The sequence below is a fragment of the Mus musculus genome, chromosome 4 (assembly GCF_000001635.26).
Source record: "Mus musculus strain C57BL/6J chromosome 4, GRCm38.p6 C57BL/6J".
NCBI classification, from domain to species: domain Eukaryota; kingdom Metazoa; phylum Chordata; class Mammalia; order Rodentia; family Muridae; genus Mus; species Mus musculus.
In genome coordinates, this window is record NC_000070.6 from 82,607,726 (window position 1) to 82,632,886 (window position 25,161).

The window sequence follows — 25,161 nt, forward strand, 5'->3', positions numbered from 1 at the left end:
TATTTTATTTAGACAGAATTTTGCCTTATGCGTTTTCTACTTCATAAGGCCCCAGTTTGAGGAATTAAGAGCTCCAAAGTATGTCCCACTGATAGTATCAAATGACAAACTGGTGTCCGCCTGCTAGGCATCAGGGAAGACAGACATCTTAAAACACAAGTAGCCACCAGCTATGCAGGTCTCAAATGGCAAAGCCAGTTTCTCCTAGGAGCGTGAGACGAGCTCCCACCCGCCCTCATTGCTTGTGTGTGTCCTTCCTTTCCCCAGATACTAGCCTTCCTGTTTGGGGTTACTTTATTTTACCGAAGAGTGAACATTTGAAATTCACTAGTTATTAGCTATCTATCGTTCGTGTTTATTTATCCCAACCAGACATAATCTTTCCAAATGTCAACATTTCACTGCCACCATTTTTTTTTGTAAATATTTTTATGGAGTAATAGAAAGAAACTGAGGCTCCCATCTCATCTACCAAGGACTTTGACTTAATTAGAAGTTTTTCACTTGCATGCTATAAACATAGAACTCAAACTCCTGAGATTTAGGAAGAGAGTAAGACTTCTTAAGGCCTTGAAAAGGAGACAATATCCCCTTGGCTCTCCACCTAGTCTCCAACCCTCAGTCATCTGGAGGTAGGATTGTGGTAAGTTTAGCCTTGGTCATTTGCCCAAAGTACCATACTAAGTTGGCCTAGACTGAATCAGGTGACAACTTCTGTGGCCAAAAGGGTACTGAGCATTGTTCTCCTGGCCTTGTGTTGTGGAGCAGGAAGCAGGAACAAGAGTAGGTAGGGTGTCAGGTACAGACAATAGTGGTGGCCAAAAAGTTAATCTGGTCTGGAGGAAGGCAGGCTTTTCCAAAGTTCTGGATACTCAGTAGCCTAAGGATGAGTAACTTACTTCACATTGTAAGAGCCATCTCAGTGAATGACAGTTCAAGGTACCATCCTATCTTGACTGAGGCTTCTGTTAGGAAACGAGCAGTATGCCCACAGGCCAGTAGGAGTATTCTACCGTTATATTCAGAGTGCTACCAGCAGGTCACCATGAATAACTGACTTGGAAAATAATGCATATATCATGGGATCTTTGGGAAATATCAGAGGCGCAAGAATGGCAAGGATTAGGGGCAAAAGGGGTTCTCCTTCATTTTAAAGAGTGCTTTGTTGTTTCTAGACAGGAAAGCCCAGAGTGTCCGAGAAGATTGGCTCCCTCTGGCGCCTTGCAGCTCCCCCTGCTTTCCTGTGGATGTGGGATGCTTTCTCATGCCTACACCATGCATGTAAATCAATCCCCTTTCACAGATATATGTGCAATGGGATGATTTTTTTTTTTTTACTTTATGAGTTATATTTTCAGCCCACATGTGGCCCACTCCCATCCCCCCCCCCCCCCAGTACACATTTTACTCTGTCTATCAGGTCAGGCTTCTCTATTTACACAAGGGCAGAGAAAAGTTTGAGGAAGGTAAAAGGGTCACCAGGCCCATTATCCTGGCTGGCTATGGCTTTCTCCTGTCATTTCCTCTCATCCATCATTGTCCTCCCTAGAAACTCATCCATGTCCCTTGAGTTCCCATTATTTTTTCCTTAGGTAATGTTCCTTTTACAGAACCTATTTTAAGATCATTATGTTCTCTGCGAAGTTGTTTGGCCACAGCGTTCCTGTTGATCCAGGCTTTCCATCTAGCCAGATTGGTTTCCTTGTTCCCACATGCAGGGCATATTAGCATTCTTTCTTAGTACGGGGAACTAGGCAGTAATCTTACACCATATGTATTTTTATATCGAAAGTCATGAGATCCTTATTTTGAATTCCTTAACTATGAGCCATCTTCTATTTCCCATCCTTCATAAGGGTAACTCGGGTCGGCAACACCATTAGAGAATTCCCAGAGAAGCTTGGGAATCTGGTCCTTTGATTTGGGGGGGGGGCGGTCAGAGGGGGTTGGCAAGGTTGGGGGAGGGCTCCCATTTATTTGTTTGCTTTGGAATAAAGTCTCTTAAGTTCTAGTCACTAACTGACTATCTTCCAGGTACTTCAAGCTTGCCACCCTGATGTCATTGAAACTATAGCTGAAAGGGAAGCCCAGGCTGGGGGAGGTGAAAAAAGGCGGGAAACAAATCGGAAGTAGACACTCTTTTGATGCTTGCCTGTGCTTACTTAATGAGGAAGGAATGTAGCAATGTGCACATTCAGGATTTTAAGGACAAAGAATCTTCAAGGTCTTTCGCTCCTGAAGTTTGCAGATCTCAGCTTCAGATCTCAGCTTCTCAGGAGTTATAAACAAGTGTCCTATGAGCAAATAAGTTTGGAAAACATCATATCAAAATTCACAGAACGCATTAGCATATTAAAGGCTCCGATGGTTTCACATTAAATAAACGGAGTTAACTTTGTTTAACTCCGCATTCCCCAAACCTATTTGAGCTTGAAAAGCTTGCCACAGTTTACCCAGAGGCGACCTGCAGAGCCACATTCCTTGAGCTACTCAATTAGAGGACAAAGAGATACATTCTACTATCTTAAAAGTGGTATGCTCTTTGTTGATATTAAATATATGAATATAATTTCCTTCTCTAATTTTTGTTCACTGCAGTATCTCATGGACCAGGGCCATAGGGACCACTGGCCAAGCAGCTGGGGATAGATGAACTCTTGGCTATTCAGCAAGACCAGCTTTTTAGAGAAGGATAGGAGTGCCTTCTGTTTGTTCTTTGTGTTTTTTATATTTTTGATTATTTTATTGCTGGTTAAGTGCATCTGGGGATAAGTTTTGGGGATTACAGCATTTTACATAAGTAGTATCTAGGTAGAAAGGGACACAGAGAGAAACTACATTTCTGGTGCTGGCAACACTTTAAAGATGATTGCAGAGAATGTGGAAAGCAGGACATGAACTGATCAAGCCTGATCCAATTACCCTTAGAGGGGTTTACTGTCTAAAACAGGGATGCGTACTGGGACAATATGGAGACCAGAGTGGCTGGCTCCTCCCTAGGGCATGAGGTGTGTACAGGCAGAGTCAATGTCTGGGATTCAGTTTCCTAGCTCATCCTTAGCTTTGAATATGGTGTGAAGGATACCCACGAGTTCCAATACCAATCGGATGGCCCAGGTGAGAGAGGCTGCATCAGCCTCAGTAGTCTAGGAGACCCCAATAAAGAAGAGCAAAGCCAGAACACGATGTCTGTCACTCGTGGCCCCGTGGGGTGACTACAACCAGGGGCATTGTGTGCCGTCTGTGCCCCACTCACTGTGTACCTGTGAGAATTGATGAATCCCACCACCTCTTCCTTCCCCCAACTCTGTACTTCTTGAGAACTGGGGGAGACTCCAGGTCAAAGCAATTGATACTGAACTACATTTGGAAAGACAAACTATCAGCCATGTGGCATATTTAGACTTCTGGATTGGAATAAAATTCACCTGGACCTTCAGTTACTTATTAGCCTACATACTTGTAGGGCAGGGATCATCAGGAAGGAAAGAGAAACCAGAGAAAAGAACTGAATTTTCTTTCATTCGTGAGTTTTAGTTTGCAATTTCAGGCATTGCTACATCCTGATTTGGGTATTCAGAAAACACTTGTTATGAGCCCAACTGTGGGACTGCTGTCCTGTGACAATAGCTTAAAGGGACTGTTGTAGTTTCCATTTTATTGGGAGGAAGACAATTCCCCACATATGCCCAGCTTCGATCCTTATTTCTTCCAACACAGAATAGCACATAGTTTAAAACACTTGATATACATCCAACAAACCTTCATTAAAATGGAAGAATGAAGGAATGAAATGTGCTTGGGCCCCGAATCTCAGGACAATCTGAGGGGAATTTATCTGTGTATCTTTTTGATTAAAGGAGAAAATGTGAAGAAGTTTGGTTTGCTTGCAGAGTACATGGTAGTCATCTGTTCCAGGTTCTCTCTCTCTCTCTCTCTCTCTCTCTCTCTCTCTCTCTCCCTCTCCCTCTCCCTCTCCCTCTCCCTCTCCCTCTCCCTCTCTCTCTCTCTCTCTCTCTCTCTCTCTCCCTCTCCCCCCTCTCTCATTTTTTACCTCTATCCAACTCTTTGTTTACCCCACTGCCTTTCTCCTGGGTAAATGCTTCAAAGATGAAGTTGATTGACTAGACAGGAGTGGTCCAGTCTTTGAGCAGTTCCAACTCCTCCTGAACTGTGACTTGGGGAAAGTGTAAACTTGGCTTAAAGGGAAAACAGCTTCCTGTTCATAGCTTGAGAGTGTTTGCAATCTTGCCACAGATTCTCCTCTCAATTCATCCTGCGGGCTTGTCCCTTCTAACAGTAGAGTCTCTCTATAGGCCATGGGTCCTGCATTCTCCCAAGGCCTTTCCTACACCTACAATAGTTTGTTGGATTATAGCAATCTATTTGCATGCCTAATTTCTCCTATGGACATTAAGCTCACTGAAAGCCCTGTCTTTATTATTATATTATAATGATGCTGTCTACAGTGTGTACGGAGTGTATGGATCAAACCAAATACATTTTTACTTAAAAGCAGGAAAAAAAGGGGGAGCCAGGCATGGTGGCACAGGCCTTTAAACCCAGCACATGAGAGGTGGAGCTCTATGAGTCAAGGCCAGCCTGGTCTGCAAAGCAGGTTCCAGGGCAGCCAGGGCAACACAGAAACCCTTTCTCAGAGAAAAGAAGGGAAGTTGCTATTCGGTATGTGCCTCTGCCATTTCACAGGCACTCAAAGGCACCCGCAGACATGAAGATGCTCCTGAAGATGCAAGTTCCCCACGCTGCACACGGATGCCGAGATTCCTTCAGGTCGCCCCGCATCAGAGCCAAGCTGAGACTGCAAGAGGGGACCAAGTCTCTTTCCTTTTTGCCTTTCACACAAGAGCCAGAGCATGTGGTATGCAGCAGTTATCTCTGTGAAGACTACTTTTCAGTCTTTTGGGCTCTTGGTCATAAAAGGAAGATTGCTCTAGGTTTCCAAATGGGGTTAAATGGTTGTTCATATGTTTATCATTTTTGTGACTTGCTTGTTTTTTTTTTATACTCTTTTACTGAATTTGTCAGATGAATTTTGTCTCTTCCGTTAAGGCAAAGATATTACCCATTTTGTTTAGTCTTCTAGCCTCTTGAGCTGCCATTGTGCCTAGCATATTGTAATGGTGATAATTATAATAATTATAAGCCATTGAGAAGGCCAACAACTATAGGTACTTGCTGAGCAAGCCTAACAATGTGGTTTGACCTCCGGAACCCACATAAAGGTGGAAAGAGAGGACTGACTCCACAAAGTGCTCTGACTTCCATAGCCACACCACGGTGCAAGTACCCAGGCAGACACACCAGTGACACACACAAGAATTTAAAAACTTAAAAACCAAGTTGTAGTACCGAGGATCGTAGTGAGCATAGTGAGTGTTTGCATTCACTCTGCCCTCTGTACGGTTGCTTTACTTGCTCAGGTTGTCTACACATCCCTTCCGTAGGGTATATTTGCCAGTCATATCATGTATGTAGACAAAGAGAGGTGAGACGAGACCAAGGTATTTGTCTATGATGGGCACCCATCAAGTAACTTGTTGTTTAAATAGAGCATCTGCCCTAGGGCTCGAATGTTTGACAACTAGACTGACCATGGCCCTTACTCTAGATAGCATGGTAACCTTCTGTCACGGTCACTCTGGGAACTGGATTCATTCTTGGAAGCAGATGCCAAAGACTAGAGGAGACTATGACTCTAGTGCACTGAGGGGACTCTAAGTACAGCAAGTAAGGCAGAAATGTGTGAACTATGTGTGTGTGTGTGTGTGTGTGTGTGTGTGTGTGAGAGAGAGAGAGAGAGAGAGAGAGAGAGAGAGAGAGAAGGCTGTGTACCTGGATGGAAAAATCTGAGAGAGCATGGGCCACAGGTAGCAGCTATAAAAGCACAGGATTCTGAAGAGGCAGAAACATCATTGTCTCAAGGAAATTTGGGGGTAAAGTTCCTAGTGAGGTACACTAAAATACCCCAAGACCTCATCTAAAACCCTTCTAGTATAGAGCTACAGTATCCTTCAGTTCAGTCTTGTCTCTGTGTAAGAGTGGGCTATGTAAAGATCCAGACTTGCCTCAGGTTTGGCAGGCAGTTAGTGAGGCTGTGGTTGTTACTGCCTCTGTCGGCCTTTGGAATTCTTGGGAAAAGCAGAAAGCACAAATGACCAGGCCCCAGCTTGAAGGCAGCTGCAGCCATGAGTTCCGGTCAAAATCCCTCCTGTTTTGGATTTGGTGATCCGTGTGTTCACAAAATGACAAAGAAGAAAAGAGGAAGCAAGGGATGCAGTGACGACGTAGAAATGGGAACAGGAGAAAGTGAGAGAGGCTCCCAGCTGTCTGATTTGTGTGGTGTGATCCCTGCCATGGCTCCGGCTCGGCAGGATTTATGTGGCTTCATTAATCACACTTTCTTTTGAAATGGAATTTTCTGCCTTGGAGCCTTTGAACATTGACATCCAAACACAATATATTCCTTTAAAATCACCTCTGGATAAAGACAACCTGTGGAGGTAATTTCCCCAGCTCCTAGGTGGGGTCTGTTTGATTCTCAGATCTTGATGTAATGTGTGAAATTGGCCCCTCCCTGCCCAGAACAGAAAGGAGTTCCTTGTCTCTGACCAACAACAAGCAGTGCCATCTAGTGGCAATTTGTTTTTATTTTGGTTAATAAGAAAGGGGCCTCCCAGGCCAGCTAGTGTTCTCAGAATTTGGGGAAAAAAACAAAACAAACAAACAGACAAACAAAAAAACCGCTCTTGTCATGCAGTTAAATGACAGAGACAAGAGTGTCGTAGAACTGCCGCCAATCAAAGTGGCCGAGTCCAGGGTAGGCCTTTTGTTGAGGGGTTGTCAGCTTTTGAGGTCTGGGAAGTCGACACAAACCACACAGAACAAAGAGTTCCCTGGGAGGGGGAGGAAGGCAAGAGAGAACACCCTTGCCAACTACACAGCACCATGTCTAACTCTAAAACTGTCCCCAGTTTGCTGATGAGCAAAACCAGAAAGAGGTCACGCTGGAAGCCAAGCCGTGGAAGTGACAGAGGTGGGGCTAACCCCAGGTCTCTTTACAGTTTCTTTCAGAGTCTGCTTTTGTTAGAATTTCCCTTCCTGAAGACCAACCTGCCCAAGTCTCCCACTGACTGTCAGCCACTGAGTTACCAGTACCAGTTAGCAGAGGTAGGGTAGGGGTTCTGTTAGGATTTTTTAGACTGTGGTTCTTGTGGCTGAGGTGCTAAGGGAGAAATGGCCCACGCTTTATGTCTCCCTGCCCTTATCCTTGAGACTGAAGCCCAACAGTTGGGTATTTGCTAGCTCTTTGCAAAGCCAACTGCCTCTCTTGCTGCAGCTCAGCACCGGGCCTCAGGGCATCCTCAGGGCACCTGTGCAACAAGCTTTTTGCCTCAGCACTGCTTCTTAAAAGTGAGCTCTAGCTTGTCAGATCCTGTTTTAGCAAATCATTTCCTATGAATTGGTGAGCTTTAATCGTGGAAAAATAAGTTTAAAATATAGTCTTCATAACTGGAGAATGATTGTAAAACAAGAATATATATATATATATATATATATATATATATATAGTTTACTTGGGGTTGTTCAATGTGTGACTTGGTTAGAAAAGTAAATGTAGATTTTTGTTTCTGAAAACTGACTGAAAAAGAAACAAAAATTGTCTATGACTATAAAGTCTCTTCAATAAGACACGTTGACCATGGGACCCAATGGGCTAGCTCTGCTCCGTTGTACTGCAGAAAGCGAGAGAGAAAGAACATTTGGTTACAGCTGGTAGTAATGAAGTGTGTGTAGCTCTGGATCTTTAATCAGTCACTCAACTACAGTTATGTAGGTAGCTGTATTATGTTGTTTGAACAACCTCTAATAGACCACACAGGCAGACCAAATATGAGGGACATGACGTTTTAGGTTACAGAGCAGATTAATATATATTTGGCCACAACTACTGGCCAAAGGCACAGAAAATAAGACACTGCAGAATATTCAGCCCTCAAGTTAATATATATACCATAGTCCCCTTTCCTAAGGCTCAGGGGTCATTGAGGAAGAGAGGCCGGAAAGAGTGTAAGAGCCAGAGGCACGGACGCTACAGGGAAACATTGGGGCAGCTGCACATTGGACTCACCAAGGTTGTGACGTCACACACAAGACCTCTGCCAGTCCACGTGGGCCTGAAATCCCACCCCTAGCCAAGAAGCTATTGGCACTCAGGTTTCTCCAAGAATATAACCCCTGGTAAGACAACCACACTGCTCCAGCAGAAGATCACACATCCAAGAATAACTTGATGTTAAAAAAATAAAAGCCAAAAGGCACATAGTTGGGTGAATGGAGAAACAGGGCAGATCTCAGAAGAATTGAGGGTAGTAAAGTATGATTGAAGAACTAATAAAACATTTTTTTTAAGTCAGATTCACTGAAATCAAACAAAATAATCTCTTGCCACTGTAGTTGAGCCTCTTGAATATAGTAAAGAATACCATTCATTCATTAATTAAAACTACAGTAAAAGAATGTGATTAATTAATTAAAACTATAGCCTTCGATGCTGCTGTTGCATGGTCCTGGATTCAAGTCTCAAGCATTTCATCAATGTTAAAAATTCATTTTCCCTGAAATGACCTGTAGGTGACCTTTTAGAGAGGTGATTTTTGAAGCATATATCACAATTACCTGTTTGTTCACTAGCAAATAATGACTTTGTTTATAAAATATGGACTGTCCCTGAATGATGAAATATAGACTATATAAACATGAAGATAATAATTGGGTCTGTTTTGGTATTTATAAAATGCTTCCATAAAAATTAAAATAGGGAATGTCTCCATGTTAATGTAATTAAAAACAAGAATTCATTTCCTCTTTTAACTTGGGCCTTAATTTATTCTGAAAACGAATTTGACATAAAATTGTTTTTAAGAGTGAAAACTTGACACGTTTTTACAACAGCAAGAAGGAACTCTAGCGTCAACAAGCCGTTGATGAAAGTAACCATTGATTTTCATGGTGTTCAGTCATGGAAACCACATGAAGAGGCGAAAGCTGGGACTGCAAACGTGGGTACGGATGCCGTCTCTCTGGGGATGCTGATTTGGGCTGCCCTTGGTTTTGGAGTCTACAGTGTCATATTTTTTAAATTTCTGAAATCTGTGGTGTGGAGTCTTTTTCCTAACATAAGCTCAGTCTGGTTGTTCTACTCAACGAGGGCCAGGTGGTACCTGAGGGCATTCAGTGATCTTGGAAGGATATGGGTATATGTTACCGCTGTAGCCCTACTAAGTTCTAGTGGTGTCTTTCTGTATATGTTTATGTAGCAGGTGATTTTTTTTTTTAACTTCTCACAGCCACCTTGCACTCTTCCCCCCTTCCCCCATGTGAGAGTGTAGACAACTTGGCTCACTTAAGTAGGTTTCACCGGCAGGGAGCCAATCATGACTCGAAGTCCCCCTTCCGGTAAAGACAACGAAGGGGTAATTTGAAATGCTGTCCGGTTAGGCAACCGTTCCAACTGCGAGTGTTTAGGCTCAAAGTCAGGCCCAAGATCACCATATTTTTACCATTTCGCCATTATTTTCATTTACCGCGAGGCAACTGTGGTGGTTTGGATGAGACACCCCCAAGTTCTTCGGCTTTTAGCGAAGCAGTACCCAGTTGGTGAACCTGTTTGGTTAGATTTAGGAGGGAAACCACACTGGGGTGAGCCCTGTGGTTTTAAAGCTCAGGTGCCATTCTGAGCTGGCTCTCTCTCTGGTTCCTGTTTTTGGTTCAAATTGTGAGCTCTCAGCTGTTTCTGCCTCTGTTACTACCTTACTTTCCCTGCCACGGTGGCGGTGGATTCGTGTCCCTCTGGAACCATAGGCCCCCCAAATAGGCTATTTGTTCAATAAGTTCCTTGTTCGTGCTTTCTTATCACAGACACAGGACAGTGATCAACACGGTAGTAAGTGCGCTGGTTGGGTGGGAGGCAAACTCACGGGCCTGTGGAAACAGACACGGATGCTCTGCAGAGCAGGGAAAGATGGTAGCGACTCCAAGGCTGTCAGGTCTCTCCCTCTGGCCTCCTGATGTGATAACGGCTCTCCTTTGTCTATCTCACTGTCCCCATGACATAGCTGATGGACTCTGATGGACGATAAGCCTATTTCATCCTGTCCAGGATTTTTGAAAAGAAACAGAAGAGATCTCCCTCCCAACTACAGTCAATGCTTACTATATAAAGAGCAGGACCTGACACAGTTTCAGCTACATAGAAGTAAGTTGCAGAGAATCACAGTAACATTCTGGAAGAAATATGAGATGGGGCGAGCATGCTCTGGTTCTCCTCAATAGCCTGACCTGAGATAGTTTCTGAAGCCAATGCTTTGGTTCATGCCTCTCGTGCTTCCAGATTGGGTTTCTGTTGCTTGCGACCCTTGAATTTTGATGAACGCAGGGTGCGGTCCTCAGATGAGATGTTCCTTGCACTTTCAGTCACTTACGAAAATACCAAGATCTGGGATCCTCCTGTTTTAACTAAAGAACTGCAGTATGCTTGAAGTAGCATTAGTCCTGGCAGTAAGATAAGAAGGTGCAGTCCTGAGGTAAAGGCTGAGGGGGGCAGGGCAGGGGGCAGGGCAGGGGGCCAGGCAAGTGTGTGGGAACAGTGGGAATAAAGGAGGGATGCGGAGTCAGGAGTCAGAAGAGATTTCAGAGTGAAAAATGATCTTGAAAGGGAGTCTTGGGAAGAGACAATAAACACATTTTACTGCTTCCATAACACGGGGCTCTGAGACCAATGTTTGGGGTTCATAATCAAACGGTGACTGCTGGATAGAAAGGGAGGCATGGCACTTATTCTCGTCCCTTTACAATATTTGCAAGAACTCACTGGCTCTGAAAGAACTCAATCAACCCTGGAGAAAATTATTTGAAAATTTGTTAGCATTCTGTAAATTCAATACACTATTGCTAAGTAGTCAAGGAGACAGCCATGGGGCCATTAATGTAGACTCTTCTAGTGGCCCCTTATTTAAAACATGACAGCTACAGTGGGGGAGCATTAGAACCTCATTATAACACACGCACAGCTGACATCTTTAGGTTGGATTGTTCATGTTTTTAAGTCCTAGAGAAAAGCCCATTAAAGTCGTGTTACTCACATTAATTCAACATTTAGCTACTTACAATACAAACCCCAGTCTTTTGGAAAATGTCATTTAAAAAGTTTTGCCATATATGGACATTATTTATGGCTTGAGCCCTATTGTCTACTTATAATATACCCCCTTTATCAGACCCAAATGCCCACTTCAGAGATTTTCATTCTGAGCAACAACTGGCTTCTTACATTATCCAATGATGCAGGAAAGTTAAATTACAACCAGTTCATATCATAGAAACAAAATGTTTCCTGCAATTACTGATAAGGGACAGTTCATTTTCTCTCTGTCATCCTGGAAAAAAACCCTCCTAACAACAATTCATGCCTGGTTAAACAGGATTTCCACATCTCCTGCTGACATCTTTCCAAATAATTCAGGGCTGTTATTACTGTATAGCCCTGGCAAGGCTCAAAAGCAAGCAGACTTGACGAGTCTGCTCAAAGCACAGCTTAAGTAGTTGTAATTAATAATAATTACATGCCCACTACACTCCAGTTTTATCATATTATCCGTCAATGCAAATAAAAAAAATCCCCACGCAATGCACTTGCAGCAGGATTGGTCCATTAATAAAGCAACTACATAGATGTCATCTTCATAAAGTTTAAAATATTTATGCTGATTCTTGGTTTTAGTTGATCTTCACTATTCTGTCTGTTTGTAAAATTTAGCCTGGATGCCATACAGCATGTGGCCACATTTTATTTTTCTTCCAAAAGCCTCCTCAATTCCTGCCGTGACTCGGATTCGAACCGAGGTTGCTGCGGCCACAACGCAGAGTACTAACCACTATACGATCACGGCGAGCTACTGACGAGCTGAACACAAAGCTTCCCTTAAAAGCCACTGCAGTATTAAAATTTGTGGAAACACTGCCATCTATTGCCTAAGTGTGTACATTTTCTTGATATTGCCAAAGATGAGCTACGCCTCCTCTGTTCCTCTCTTGAGAAGCCAGCATCAAAGCTCGCAATGGAAGCAGCTCTGCCTTCTTCACTTACTGGGAAAGCTGTCCTAGGAGAGGAGAAACTGGATCCACAGCTTAGGATATGTAGTCAAGGTAGCAAGGCGGACAGAAGTTGGCGGGTTGATTCATGCTTCCCACTGTTTACGCAGCGAAGGCTGAGCATTGCCCATCCCGCCGGCCACCTACGATGCTATACTGAATGGCATAAATTGGAGTCTCTTTGTGTTCTTTCTGCTGTTTATCTTATTTCCACATACTTAGGTAGCACCACCATACATTTCCAGGGGAAATTTATTATAAATTTTCTTGTAAAAATTATCCTCCACAAGGTATTTGAAGGGCTGAGACTCTTACAAGGATGTGCCTACAAGAGTCTGTTTTTATAGAATGGGCAGTTATTGAATTATCTCTTTTAAGCCTTGGAAACCTAGGAGCACCAGGCTGGGCTAGCAGGTGGGTGAGGTGCCAAGTCCGTGTGCTGATGGGTTGCTAGGAGCTCCCTTGTTTCTGGAGGGAGCGTGTTTCTGGAGGTAAGCTTCAGACATAAAAGATCACTTTCTCCTCTCTGGTCCATAGCTCCTCTCTCTTCTTCATAGATACACTTCCTTGCTGTGGTGTGGTAGAATGTTGCTGCCCACTTTCCTAAGCCGTAAATGGTCAGTGTAAGAAGAGAGGCAAACAATGCTAAATGAAGCCTAGCAGGCCACCAGGTGCTCAAGGGACAAAACAAATCTCTTGGTGAAAAAGAAATAACTGTTTTCCAAGCCCAGTCTTGAGTGAATCAGATTTGGGTGGGTGGGTGGTTGGTTGGTTGGTTGTTTACTAGGGTGGGTCTGTTACTAGCCGAAATACTATTTTTAAGAAAAGGACTCCCAAAATACAAATTATGAAATGAGATTCTCTTTAAATTGTGGATTGTCACCTATAAACTGGAGGGGAATAGACCATTTTTAACCTCTGCTTTTTCTACTTAGGGACCAATAATGGCATCAACCCCACAGGACTGAGAATAGATAGGCAGGTGCTTATCAATACTTAAAACAACCCTGTCTCAGTGTAAGTACTGTAGAAGCCTTAGTTATCACAGTTTCAGTAAAAACATCTCATTAGCTCCTGGGAACCATTTCATAAACATCTGCCAGTCTAGGATATACTACACAACAATGCCCCAAGTAAGGTTTCCTCTCTTGTGCTATCTCAGGGCCCTGCTATGTCTCCATACTCAGGGTCCTAGGCTGAGGGGACAACTGCTCTCAGGAGCTGACTGCTCGTTGAGTGATGCTCACTGCTTGATAAATGGGAAGAGAGCTCTGGAGATCCTGAAATGAGCAAGTAAACACTCTTTTGAACAGCTGGGGGTCAAACTCTTGGAGAGAGAAATGTGAGTTTTAAATATGGTACGTAATCGTCATCAAGCAGACACTGGGTACTTAGGAGTTGTTGGGAACCATATTGAACAGGCTCTACTGACTGGTTTGCAATGGGAAGGAAGTTTATCTGCCCCTCTATCCTCTTGGGCCCGAGAGCTATACATGGCATCATCCTGACCTGGTTTCCAACAGCCCAAGTTAACCATCACAGTCTTAGCTTCCATTGCATACCACCTCCTTATGACTCCCCAAAAGGCAGTCCTATGGGGAAAAATGTAAAAAAAAAGAGCAAGGGCTGGAGAGAAGGTCACCATGATAAGCCGGGCTCACCTTGTGTTGTGTTTTCGTGGCATAGTCCACGTGGAAATAATGTCATCTGTCAGTACGGTGGCCTCTTAAATAGGACGCAAGGACATTTGACTTTTGCTATCTTAATACAAACACCCAAGAGCAAACAAACTGCTCAGTCGATCAAGGCAGAGAAGGCTTGATGAGAGGAGGGGGAGGGGAGATGCTTTTCCTGGATTCTAGCACCTTCTCCACTTGTTACTCTTGTTTGACCGTAAGCTGCTCAGTGAGCCCTCTCATAAAAGTTAGGGTAGTTGAGCTAGATGTCTTCTAAAGTATTTTGTGTCTCAGACATGCCACAAAGTTAGTTTAGAATATGTTTATGGACAGTAATACAATACAACATTTTTTTTTCCAGGAAACAAAAAGAACCATTCAAAGAGAAATGGTCGCCATACAGTCTGCATTTCTCCGGAGGTCACAGACACTGTCCTGTTGTCTCAGTCTCCTACCCATAGGAACATATTTTAAACATGTAGGGATTGGCCTTCCGGATGAGGGGCTGCAGCTGAGTATGGGGAAGAGTTTCTTTTTCTTTAGTAAGTGTTGAATGCAGTTTTATTTTTGTAAGAAAGAACAATAATATAAGACCAGAAGCAGACACACGTTGTGGATCAAATTTGTTTACAGGCTCAAACAGCAAAAGTGTTCCAGGATGACCAGTATCTCTCGTTTTAGAGGGGCGCTAAATGACAGATTTCGCTCCCGGAAGACACTAACTGTTGACTTCCCTTCTCGAGTCTTTAAGAGGAAGATTGATGTTTACCAGGGTCCCATTGTTCCAGTAACAGCTTTGCTGCCCAACCGGGGTGGTGTCCCTCTGATGGAGCTGTTATCTTCTGGTCATTCATAATGGATTCTAGCAGAGGAAAAGGGGGTTGACAAGGGGCCAGGGACAGAACAGGTCCCCACCTCCCAGCTGAGCCCTGTCTCCTCTGTCACCCCTCCTCCCTCCTTTCCCAGACTCAACTCTGTTTTCTCCACCCCAGTCCCTCTTTTTTTTTTTTTTTTTTTCAGTTTGCCTCCTGCCTCACTGGGGGTGGGGAAGTGACAGTCAGATCCTCACTGGGCTGGAGGCCAAGCACGCCAACCCATTGGGCTGAGGCTGGCTGGCTGCCCAGTTTTCAGACAAAGACAGGTTGGGAACCCCCCTACAAAGAAGGCTCCACGGTCCCCTCCTCCTAGGGTCCTGTCTCTTCTTGGGCACTTTCTAGAACACTACCCCCATCCAAGGAAGCTCTGTGTGTATGTGTGTGTGTCTGAGTGTGTGTGTTTGTGTGTGTGTGCATGCACACTCGAGTGGCACGAGAGAGAGAGAGAGAGAGAGAGAGAGAGAGAGAGAGAGAGAGAGAGAGAAAAGCTAAAATTAGACAATCAGATACCTATGAAGGGACGAAGGATTTCATGTACACAGCACATGCCTTAGAGAATAAGCTGTATTTTCAGAAGGAAAAATCAGGCAACTGAAAGCGGGAGAAGCCCAAACACATGGTGGCTTTGAGTGTCACACTTCCACGCAAGCCTCTATCACAAGCACCGCAGAAAAGTGGACTGACTCAGATTTGAACACGTCCTGCATCAGAATATGCAGAGACTCCAAGAAATCACAAAACGCTGGAGAAAGCGCACGATTTTTCAGAACGCTTGTAACCACAAAATGTTTTAACAGCTTACATGTTCAAGAGTAAACTGCCTGGAGTGGTTTTCCCTCTGCTTATTAATGAATTCTATTTAACCAAGTCAGAAATCTTGCTGTCGGGAAAGCAGAAACTGTGGGTTGGTGGGGGAGGGCGTTGTTGGTTGTTGGTTTCATTTTAATTTTTTTTGCCCGAAGGCACCATTATAAAACTCCAGATGCAAAGCTCTCTAATAGAATTCCTCCTCTACATAGCACTCTGGAGCATACGGCCTAACCTCCATGACTGGCAGCTCAGGCCTCTGGAAGCTTTCCGAAGGGGGTAATCCATTAATGATAATGTGAGACATCAAGGAGTCCACCCCCCCCCCCAACAGCTGAAAGCCTCCAGCATAGGAGAGTCAGACTCTGCATACAGGAAGAGGGGCCATAAGGTGGGAGAGGGACCCCTCAGGATGGACAGCCCATTAAGACCCGAGGCTTGTGAGAAGAGAATCGATGGAAAGAAGGGAACCAGTTAGCAGTCTGGATTTATCCAGACTGATCTTCGACAGATTCACCAAGGAACTACTGTTCTTTTATTATTTCTTATGCTTATGTTTTCTGGAGTGCTGGGAGTTGAATCCAGGCCCTTAAACACCTTATTCAGGGGTTTCACTGTGGGACATAATCTACATTAAGGCTAAAAGCCTTGGAGAGATGATTTGACCTTTCTGGGTTTGTTTCTTTCATCCTGGGGGCAGGGAGGCAGGGGACAGATAATATCTACTTTATGGGGTTGCTGTGAGGATGAGATAACACGCTACAAACTGTGTGGGAAGTACTTGGTTGGCCTTAGGACAGAGGGGCTGTGGATCAGAGCTAGCTGTCCTGAGTCCCAGGCCAGCATGAGAAGAGACCGGAAGAGCAGGCTCAGAGCAAAGCCCACAGTGGCCTGACGTTTACCGACTTCATGTTGCTGAGTGGTTGGGATGAAGGATATTTTTGTTCTCCATAGGGATGAGAATTTCAGGGCCTGAGAAGGTGTTTCCAGTCCCAGGATCAGAGGGACCTGACTGGAAACTGTGGTGAGAATAAGAAGCAAAAGTGGAGAAGGCTCCCAAGGCAGAAGCCATTTGTACCAGGTTCAGGCTGATTTATTATTGCCCTTATGCCCTAAATAAGCCAATATCTGAGCCACTTCAGCCCAGAAATTAGTGCCTGAAGCAGGCAGGAAGAGGTGTTTTAGGGTGAAGGAGAGTCAGAGAGGAGAGGGAGGGAGGGAGGTGGGAACTAGCGGTTGTTATGTCAAGCCCTCTGTGGTGCCGATTGAGGTGAGAGTCTCATCACGTGGGCCTGGTGGTTTTTGTTTGGTTTGGTTTAGATTTTTTTTTTTCTTAACAAGTTTGCATTTAAAATGACTGTGCTGTCACAATATGAGGTACCTGGTGTCAGGTAGTTGGGGTTGAGAACAGTCGATAACTCACGGTTTTTCAAAGGCCAGACAGTTTGCCAGTCTCCTGCCTCCTACACTCTTCACTGAAGCACTGGAGCACCCAGGAACCCAATCTCTAGTTTTAGAAGTTAAACGTAGCTGGGTGTGCCTTGAAATCTGAAGTGTGCCCTCACTTTCGAGTTTCAGAGGAAGCTGATGAACGTGTAAGAGCTTTGGGCTGGATGTGGCAGCACCTGTGGAACACCACCTCAGGACACTGAGGCAGGGATCATGAGATCAAGGCCAGCCTGGTCTACATAGCACATGTGAGGCCAGCCTAGGTTATGTGACAAGATCCTGTGTCAAAATTTAAATGTTTTGCCACTCTTAGTTTTAATGTCCATTTCTGAAGAATGCTCCACAGGTACTTAGCTTGGTAGGGTACTTGGTCACTTTTGATCTTTGTATAAATATCAAATTCTTTTTTGTTTTTTGTTTTTTTTTGTTTTTTTTTTTTGTTTTTTTTTTCCAAAAGAAAATTTTACTGTGTAGCCCAGGCTGTCCTTGAACTCCGAGATCCACCTGCCTCTACTTCCCAAGTGCTGGGACTAAAGATGTATACCACCAAGCCCAGTGAATATCAAATTCTTTCAGGCCAAAATATCTTCTAATGAGAGTGGATTTAGAATCGCAACAAGAGCCAGCAGGATGGCTCACTAGGCAGAGACACTTGCTGTCAAGCCAGATGACCTGAAACCCACATGGTAAAGGACAAAACTAATTTCCTCAAGTTGTCCTCTGTCCTCTACATGTGACCTATGGAATATATATACATACAGACACAGACACAAACACACACACACACACACACACACACACACAGCATTGAAAAAAATTAAATTTGAACAGACCTTAATAACTTGTCCATCAAAAATACTCAGAAGTACTATAGCTTGCCTTGCTCTCATTTCTTTCACCACACACACCAGAGACAGGAATCAGGAAGTAGACGTAGATGGTGAGACGCAAGGACCATAAAGTGAACACTCTCATCCTGCTAGCTCATCATGTGTTCTTCGATCCTCATGATGACCTTCATGATCTGAGGAAGCCATCTAACCTCCTCTGTTTCACTGGCTTTAAAAATAGCAAATAATAGGTTCTTTACCTACATGACGGTGTTGAAAGAAAAATGTGAAATAATGAATAGAAGGTTTGAACAGTGTTGCATAGAGTATATATGACTGCAATTATTCTCACCATTATCATCATATGGCAGTTATTGATTCAGAAGGTAGATCCTAAGGTTATAAGAACAAGGCATGTGTCTATCTAGAAACTGTCTGGTCATAAAGATATATCTTGGATAAAAAATATGAACCTTGACACCTTTTCCTTGATTATCATCAATTCTTTAGATGATGGGGAAAAAAAAACTCGAGAGAGAAAGGGAGAAAAAAAGAGGGAAACTAGCCTAATTGAACGTAGGACAAACTATTCATTAGCAAACTAAATAGCTACGCATTTAATAACCTATAGTGCCTCATGGAAAGCCAAGGCACTGCCAAAAGTAATTGAAGTTTGCGATTCTCCAAACTGTTATTTAAAGCAGGGTTTGGCAAGGCTCAGCGAGCCTGCACCAATTTTAATTGTGTTTTTAAAACTCAGGATGGAGATTACATTTCTTTACCCGTTATTTGCATAGTGAAACCTCTTTATGGTGAACTTGCTTATAGTAAAACCTCATGCAATGATTTTAAAGTTCGACGCATGTGGGATCCATCTAATACTAAGACCCACAGTTTAAGTTCTGACCTTTTAACTGATTAATTCCCAATTGCACATTCCTTCCAATTTGCCCCCCTAAACGTATCCAACATCTAACGATGTGGTGAACCCTGTTATGACTAGAGAAAGCTTCTTGGGACACTTAACTCAAGTAGAGAAGCCTCAGGAGTAACTCATTGGGCCCTGGAGGAGATTGACCAAGTGGCCATGTCATAAGCCATGACCACCTTGCCCTGCACTCCAGGGCTGTGTTACTCATGCATGTGCAGTGCACTTTGCCCAGGCTCTTCAGTACTGGTGACAAAATGTGCTCACGTGTGACTTCCTAACATTGTCCCATTGACGTTTTGTGTCTAACCACCCGGGCACCGTAAGTCTCTTAAAGCTTCTTGTCTCCTTCCTTGTAAAAGAGTTGCTGAGGACACCTCCCCTAGGAGGTCACAGTGAGGCTCACACAGTGAGAACCACACAAAGGGAACTGCATTTGAAGACTGGCAGGCACTAGACAGCCATGCAGTGTTTGCCTGGGGCCACCATAACAGCACCATGAGCATAGCAGCATAGCTACATAGTTCTGGAGGCAAGAAAGAGCCCCAGAGACCTCCTCTCTGGGCTGTGAGCTAAGAGTCTGAAGTAGATGCTGGTTACTGTAATAGTTCTGTGAGCTCTGTTGGGAGTCCCTCTTGATCCCCACTTCCCAACCAGTGCAGCTCAGAGCTCTCATCTGTTACCTTTCCTCTCTAGTTTTACTCTTGAACTCATCTGCCACATTTGCCAAGGTGTTCTAAGATGTCAATCTGATGGCAGAATTGTCATGAGAGGTTTGAGATTTCAGGTCGACAGTTGAATATATAGAATTGTAATTACTATGCAGGTTAAGGTAGATGCAAGATATTGATAATACCAAAACAAATGACACAAATGAACTCATGGGACAGATGGTGCAGATTCAAGTATTCATAAACTCAATATAGACCATCCAATGAGATCTAAAGTTTCAGATAACAGTAAGTCTTTCCAAAGTCATCATCTAGAAAGAACTGACCAATGGACACAGGTGACAAGGAGTAAGGAAAGTAGAGATTTGACCGCCATAACATTAGACAAATGACATTAGAAATATGCACATTTCTAATAATCCTTAGATGAGTATAGGCTCAATCAAAAGAGAAGTTGGTGGGAGGGGCTGGGGGGAGAGGAGGGAGGAAAAACTGTAGCTGGGATTTAATATATGAGAGAATAAATAACACACACACAGAGAGAGAGAGAGAGAGAGAGAGAGAGAGAGAGAGAGAGAGAACACTGCAGGACCGGGCCCACAAGCCCTTACTGTCCAGTCTGACCTCTTTCAGAAGTAACTGATACTCTTACTCTGTGCCAAGCATTCTTTGTTCTTTCCTGCCGTTACCACCCATGCCTATATATTTCTCAGCCATAAATGAATAAACTATGCTTGCTATCGAACTTTAAATATTCGAAACTATATAATGCACACTAGTCTGCAGCTTGCCTCTTATCCTCACAATTGTGTTAGTGAGTTTTGCATGCGTTGTCGTGAGTAGCTGGGGGTTGTTTGGCATTAGTGCTTTATGGTATTTTCCTGCCCCAACTATTTGCTGGTTGGTTTTGTCAACTTGACGCAAACCCGGACATATCGAGGTAGAGGGAATTTCAGCTGAAGAGATACCACCAAATATTGGTGTGAAGGAAAGTCTGCAAGAGGCATTTTCTTGATTGGTAATTTATGTGAAAGGATCCAACTCACTGTGGGTGTTGCCTGCCCAGGTAGTCCTGGGTGGTGTTAGAAACAGGCTGAGCAAGCTATAAGGAACAAGCCATGGAGGACGATCCAGTAACGATTCTGGAACTGTCTGAGTCTCACCAATGGTTCTCTGTGATCTGTTTCAGTTCCTGCCCTGAGTTCCTGTACTGGACCGTGATTGGTGTGTGTGGGCCAAATAAACTTTTCCCCATCGAGTTGCTGTGGTTACAGTGTTTCATCACAGCAATAGAAAACTAAATACAACACTGGTACATAGACAAGGCTGGCCTCATCTTCTCAGAGATCCACCTGTCACTGCCTCCCAAGTACTGTGGTTAAAGCCATGTGCCACCATGCCTGGTTTACTGTGTTCTTAAAGGAAGTTGGCCTGGTCGGCAAGTAGTTTAGTAGCCAGTGCTTATTTCTGTTTCTCTACCACATGGTAGAAGTTTGATTTGTGGCACTTCCTTGATATCTGAAAACCATTTTTCAGAATTGCCATTAGAGGTTGTGTTTCACATGTCTGGAAAGGTGGGGAGTCTGTCTTCCTTTTTGAAGTAGAATCCCAGGCTGTCAATCACTTTCCTTCAGCATTCTGGAACTGTCTGAGTCTCACCAAGCATCAATGCTAAGAAAGGTGCTCTGGAGTAGAGAGATCGTTCAGCATTAAGGACACCCTTTGCTTTAGCAGAAGATTCCGTTTGGCTCCTAGCACCCATGCTAGACTGCTCACAAACCTTTAACGCCAACTTCAGGTTATCTTACTCCCTTTTCTGACATATGAAGAAGGCAACTGTGCTCATGTGCAAATTACACACACACACACACACACACACACACACACTAAAAAAAAAATATCAAAGAAAACTGCTCTCAAATAGTTATCTGCTGAGAAGTGGGACCTGACTGCCCAGCTCTTTGTAAGGCTGTTTCTTTATTTTGATTTTGGTTGTTTTGTTTATGTGATTTTTTTTTGTTTTGTTTTCAGTTTTACTATACTGTGTCCAACTACTGATTTAATCTTTATTAGACTATTTGTGATTTGTGAAGTTTCTTACTTAATTAGTCTTTAATTTTTGTTTATTATATGTGTATGGTGTGTGTTGTGTGTGTATGTGTGTGTTGTATTGTGTTGTGTTGTGTGTGTATGTGTTGTGTGTGTATGTGTTGGTGTGTGTGTTGTGTTGTGTGTATCTTTGTCTGCAGGAACACTCACACCACAGGGGTTGTGTGGAAGTCAGAAGACAACTTTCAGAAGTTGTCTCTCTCCTTCTGTGGGTTTCAGGGACTGGGCACATCTATTGGCTTGTTTAACAAGTGCTCTTGCCCTCTAGGCCACTAAAGTTCCCCGAACTTGAGTTGGTATGTTTCTTCAGTTCTGGACGTTCTCTGTCATTAGTCCTTCAGACTTTGTCCCTGCTTGATCATCCTTCTCTTATTCTTCTGGGACTCCACTGAAACCTATATGTCGTCTAGTTGAGCCTACCACGTCTCTGTTTTCACTAGTAACCACCATGGTTGTGTTTCTTGTGCTGTTTCCCGGATAATTAGTTATAGATTTCTTCTACCAAGCCTACCCACTTCAATTATTCCCATATAACATCTAGTCATAGTCTGTGTTAGTCTATGAAAATTCATATCTATACCATGTGTACAGTAAAATGATATGAAAATACTTAAGATAGTTATATGTATTTTTAAATTATACTTTAGAGGTTTGCCTTAATAAGCAGTGCAATATCTTCAGCAAAGTTAGCTACGTAAATATACTTTCTTCCTCTAAATAAACTTATGATTACATAAAAGTTATGCATAAGCAAGATTAAATAGAAATATATTAAAAACCTTAATACATCAATTATCCAGTGTTAATAATTATCACTTAATCTTTTTTCAACTGCATACTTTCAACAAAATTTTCTTAGAAAAAGTTAAAGCAAATCTGTGAGAGTATGTACTTCCAAATGAAATGGAATTCCATCTGAAAGTACCTTAGTTTACATCTCTAACTGATTTGAATGTCTACTACCTACTCGTGTGTGTAACAGAACCAACATGTTATAATTATACATAAATAAGGCAGCTTGTGTGTATGTGTACATGTGTGTGTGCATGTGTGTGTGTGCATGTGTGTGTGCATATGCGTGTGTGCATGTGTGTGTGTGTGTGTGTGTGCATGTGTGTGTGTGTGCATGTGTGTGTGTGTTTTAAAGAATGTTATGTAGCATTTGCAGGAATTCAATTTAGTTCTCTAGAAATATGCTCAGCCATTTACCATTTCATAGTTCATTATTTCTTCCACATGTTTTCAAGTCTATAATATATCTCTTTAAATATATTATGCATGCTTTTAAAAAGTGTTCTGTCTGAAACTGCCATGGTTTGAAGTCCTTACAGGTCTGTGTCTGCTGAGCTCAAGATATTGCTCATTGTGAGTTATTTCCTTGTGCGTTTAGTTGATTTTTATTGTTGGATGTTCAATATTCTTGGAATCTTATTCACGAGGATTATTTGGTATCTGGCACAGAGATATGTACTTTATGAAGGATGTACATTTGTTTGTACCAAGCATCTGGTGGCACGACTATTCTAGACGTCACTCCCGATTACATTCTTGGCTTGAGGTTTTTCAAGCCACTCAGGGAATGTGGATTCAGGCAGTAAATCTGAGATAACTGGAGTTAGGAGTTCTCAGGGGTAATTTATTGTTTTCTTACCTTCACTCACTGTCAAGGTTAAACATTGTAAATTTTCTTTACAGTCCTTGGTTGAGGATCAGAATGAGGAGAAATGACAAGATAATTTCTAGTTCACATTAACCCATATGGACAACTCTTTGATACATATGTTTTGGCCTCCTCACTTTAGTGGCATCTGAGAATTTTCTAATATTCCTTATGCAATGGAATTTGTAAAGCTGGGAGTTCACATTCATCTGATAGAACAGTTACCTCGTTTTGTGGACTGGCTTTCTCTCCTTTCATGAGAGTTCACCTGTGGGTTTCAGATGCGGCTTTTCATATGCTCTTTTAGACTTGAGTTCTAATTGTGCACAGAAGGAAGGCTCATCCAGGTACTTTCCCTGGAAGGAGAAGTAGTCAGTTCTGTAGTTTGTACTGTTGTTGTCTTCTGAACAGTAAATCTGGAGATTAAGTCCAGACAAATGCGCACACGGGCACACACACACCACCTGTGTAATCATATATGGCAATAAATCGGAGTAAAAAAGCATGGTCCTTTGCAAACATCACATTCTTTGAAAATAAAAACCACAGCAGGTCAATGTCTGTGAGGTCAGCTTGGAGATGGAGCTCACTGGCCACTCTGTTCCTTTCTTGTATTATAACTCAGTTGTGTGACCGGTGTCTGTTGTGTGTCTGTCTTATGACCAACTATGCTGATTTTTTTTTTCTGGAATGCATTTCATCCATTTAGAAATGTTTCCCTCAGTGTCTACCATGGTGAGCTAAAGGAGTAAAACCAACTGAACCAAGGAACTGAAAATATTTAAATTAATGTCGGATTTGATTTAACTGTTCACGAGAAGAGATCAGGAAGAGATGACTGTTATTTTTATAAGTGTCAGTACCTTTTCCTCAATACTTTCATTATCTAATGGACATAGTCCAGATGTAGAGGGACTTTCTGGAAGATATGATCGGTTCTCAAGGGTCTTTATGAGTCTGCAAGAAAATCTCAAAGCTGAGAGTGGGGTGGGGATGGAAATGAATGTCATGTTCCCCAGAAGACATGGAGGGAGAAGGACTAAGAGGCCGAGAGGGAGCTTGAAAGAAGGGAGGTATGGTTAATCACACAATAGATGAGGTGATCAATGGACCTCCCACACCATCAATATCTGTTACTTGATATCCTTCAAGTTTTCTGGCTTGTGCAGCATCCCCCAACCTCCAGGAAAGTTAGTTACATTCACAGAAGTCTTGTCTGGGTAGGGAAGAGACATATGTGCAAATTGTAGAAAGTTGCTCCCTGTTCGGGTTAGGGCCAAAGCACAATAAAGGAACATCTCTGTGACAAGGCAGTAGAGAAGAGGAAACTAGTTGAACAGGTAACAAAAACAAACAAATAAACAAAAAAGTTGCTACCAGGAAACTTCAACTCTGAGAAATTTGATGGTCTTCTGTACTGGCAGGTTTTGTGTGTCAACTTGACACAGGCTGGAATTATCACAGAGAAAGGAGATTCAGTTGGGGAAGTGCCTCCATGAGATCCAGCTGTGGGGCATTTTCTTGGTTGGTGATCAAGGGGGAAGGGCCCCTTGTGGGTGGTGCTATCCCTGAGCTGGGAGTCTTGGGTTCTATAAGAGAGCAGGCTGAGCAAGCCAGGTGAGGCAAGCCAGTAAAGAACATCCCTCCATGGCCTCTGCATCAGCTCCTGCTTCCTGACCTGCTTGAGTTCCAGTCCTGACTTTCTTTGGTGATGAATAGCAATGTAGAAAGCCTAAACTGAATAAACCCTTTCCTCCCCAACTTGCTTCTTGGTGATGATGTTTGTGCAGGATGTCTGACTAAGACAGACTTCAATCCAGAATTTCAACAGCAGATGCTTGCACATAACACTTGGGTCACTGTTAATATTTGTAGCAAGTTTAGTATCTTTCGAAGGTCTCAGCAGCTAGAAGTCGCTGTCAGAGACTACCTGCCTTGAGGAAGAAGTCATGCTTCCTGCACCAGGTGTGAGCTCTCTAGCTCTG

The 25,161-nt window shown here is 43.2% G+C and overlaps 1 non-coding gene across 1 annotated transcript; it reads right to left on the bottom strand.

Annotated features, from left to right (window-relative positions):
- Positions 1-11,897: 11,897 nt before the first annotated feature.
- On the bottom strand, positions 11,898-11,969 carry n-THgtg10. Its single transcript has one exon. It is a non-coding gene; the product is annotated as a tRNA-His (tRNA).
- Positions 11,970-25,161: the final 13,192 nt, after the last annotated feature.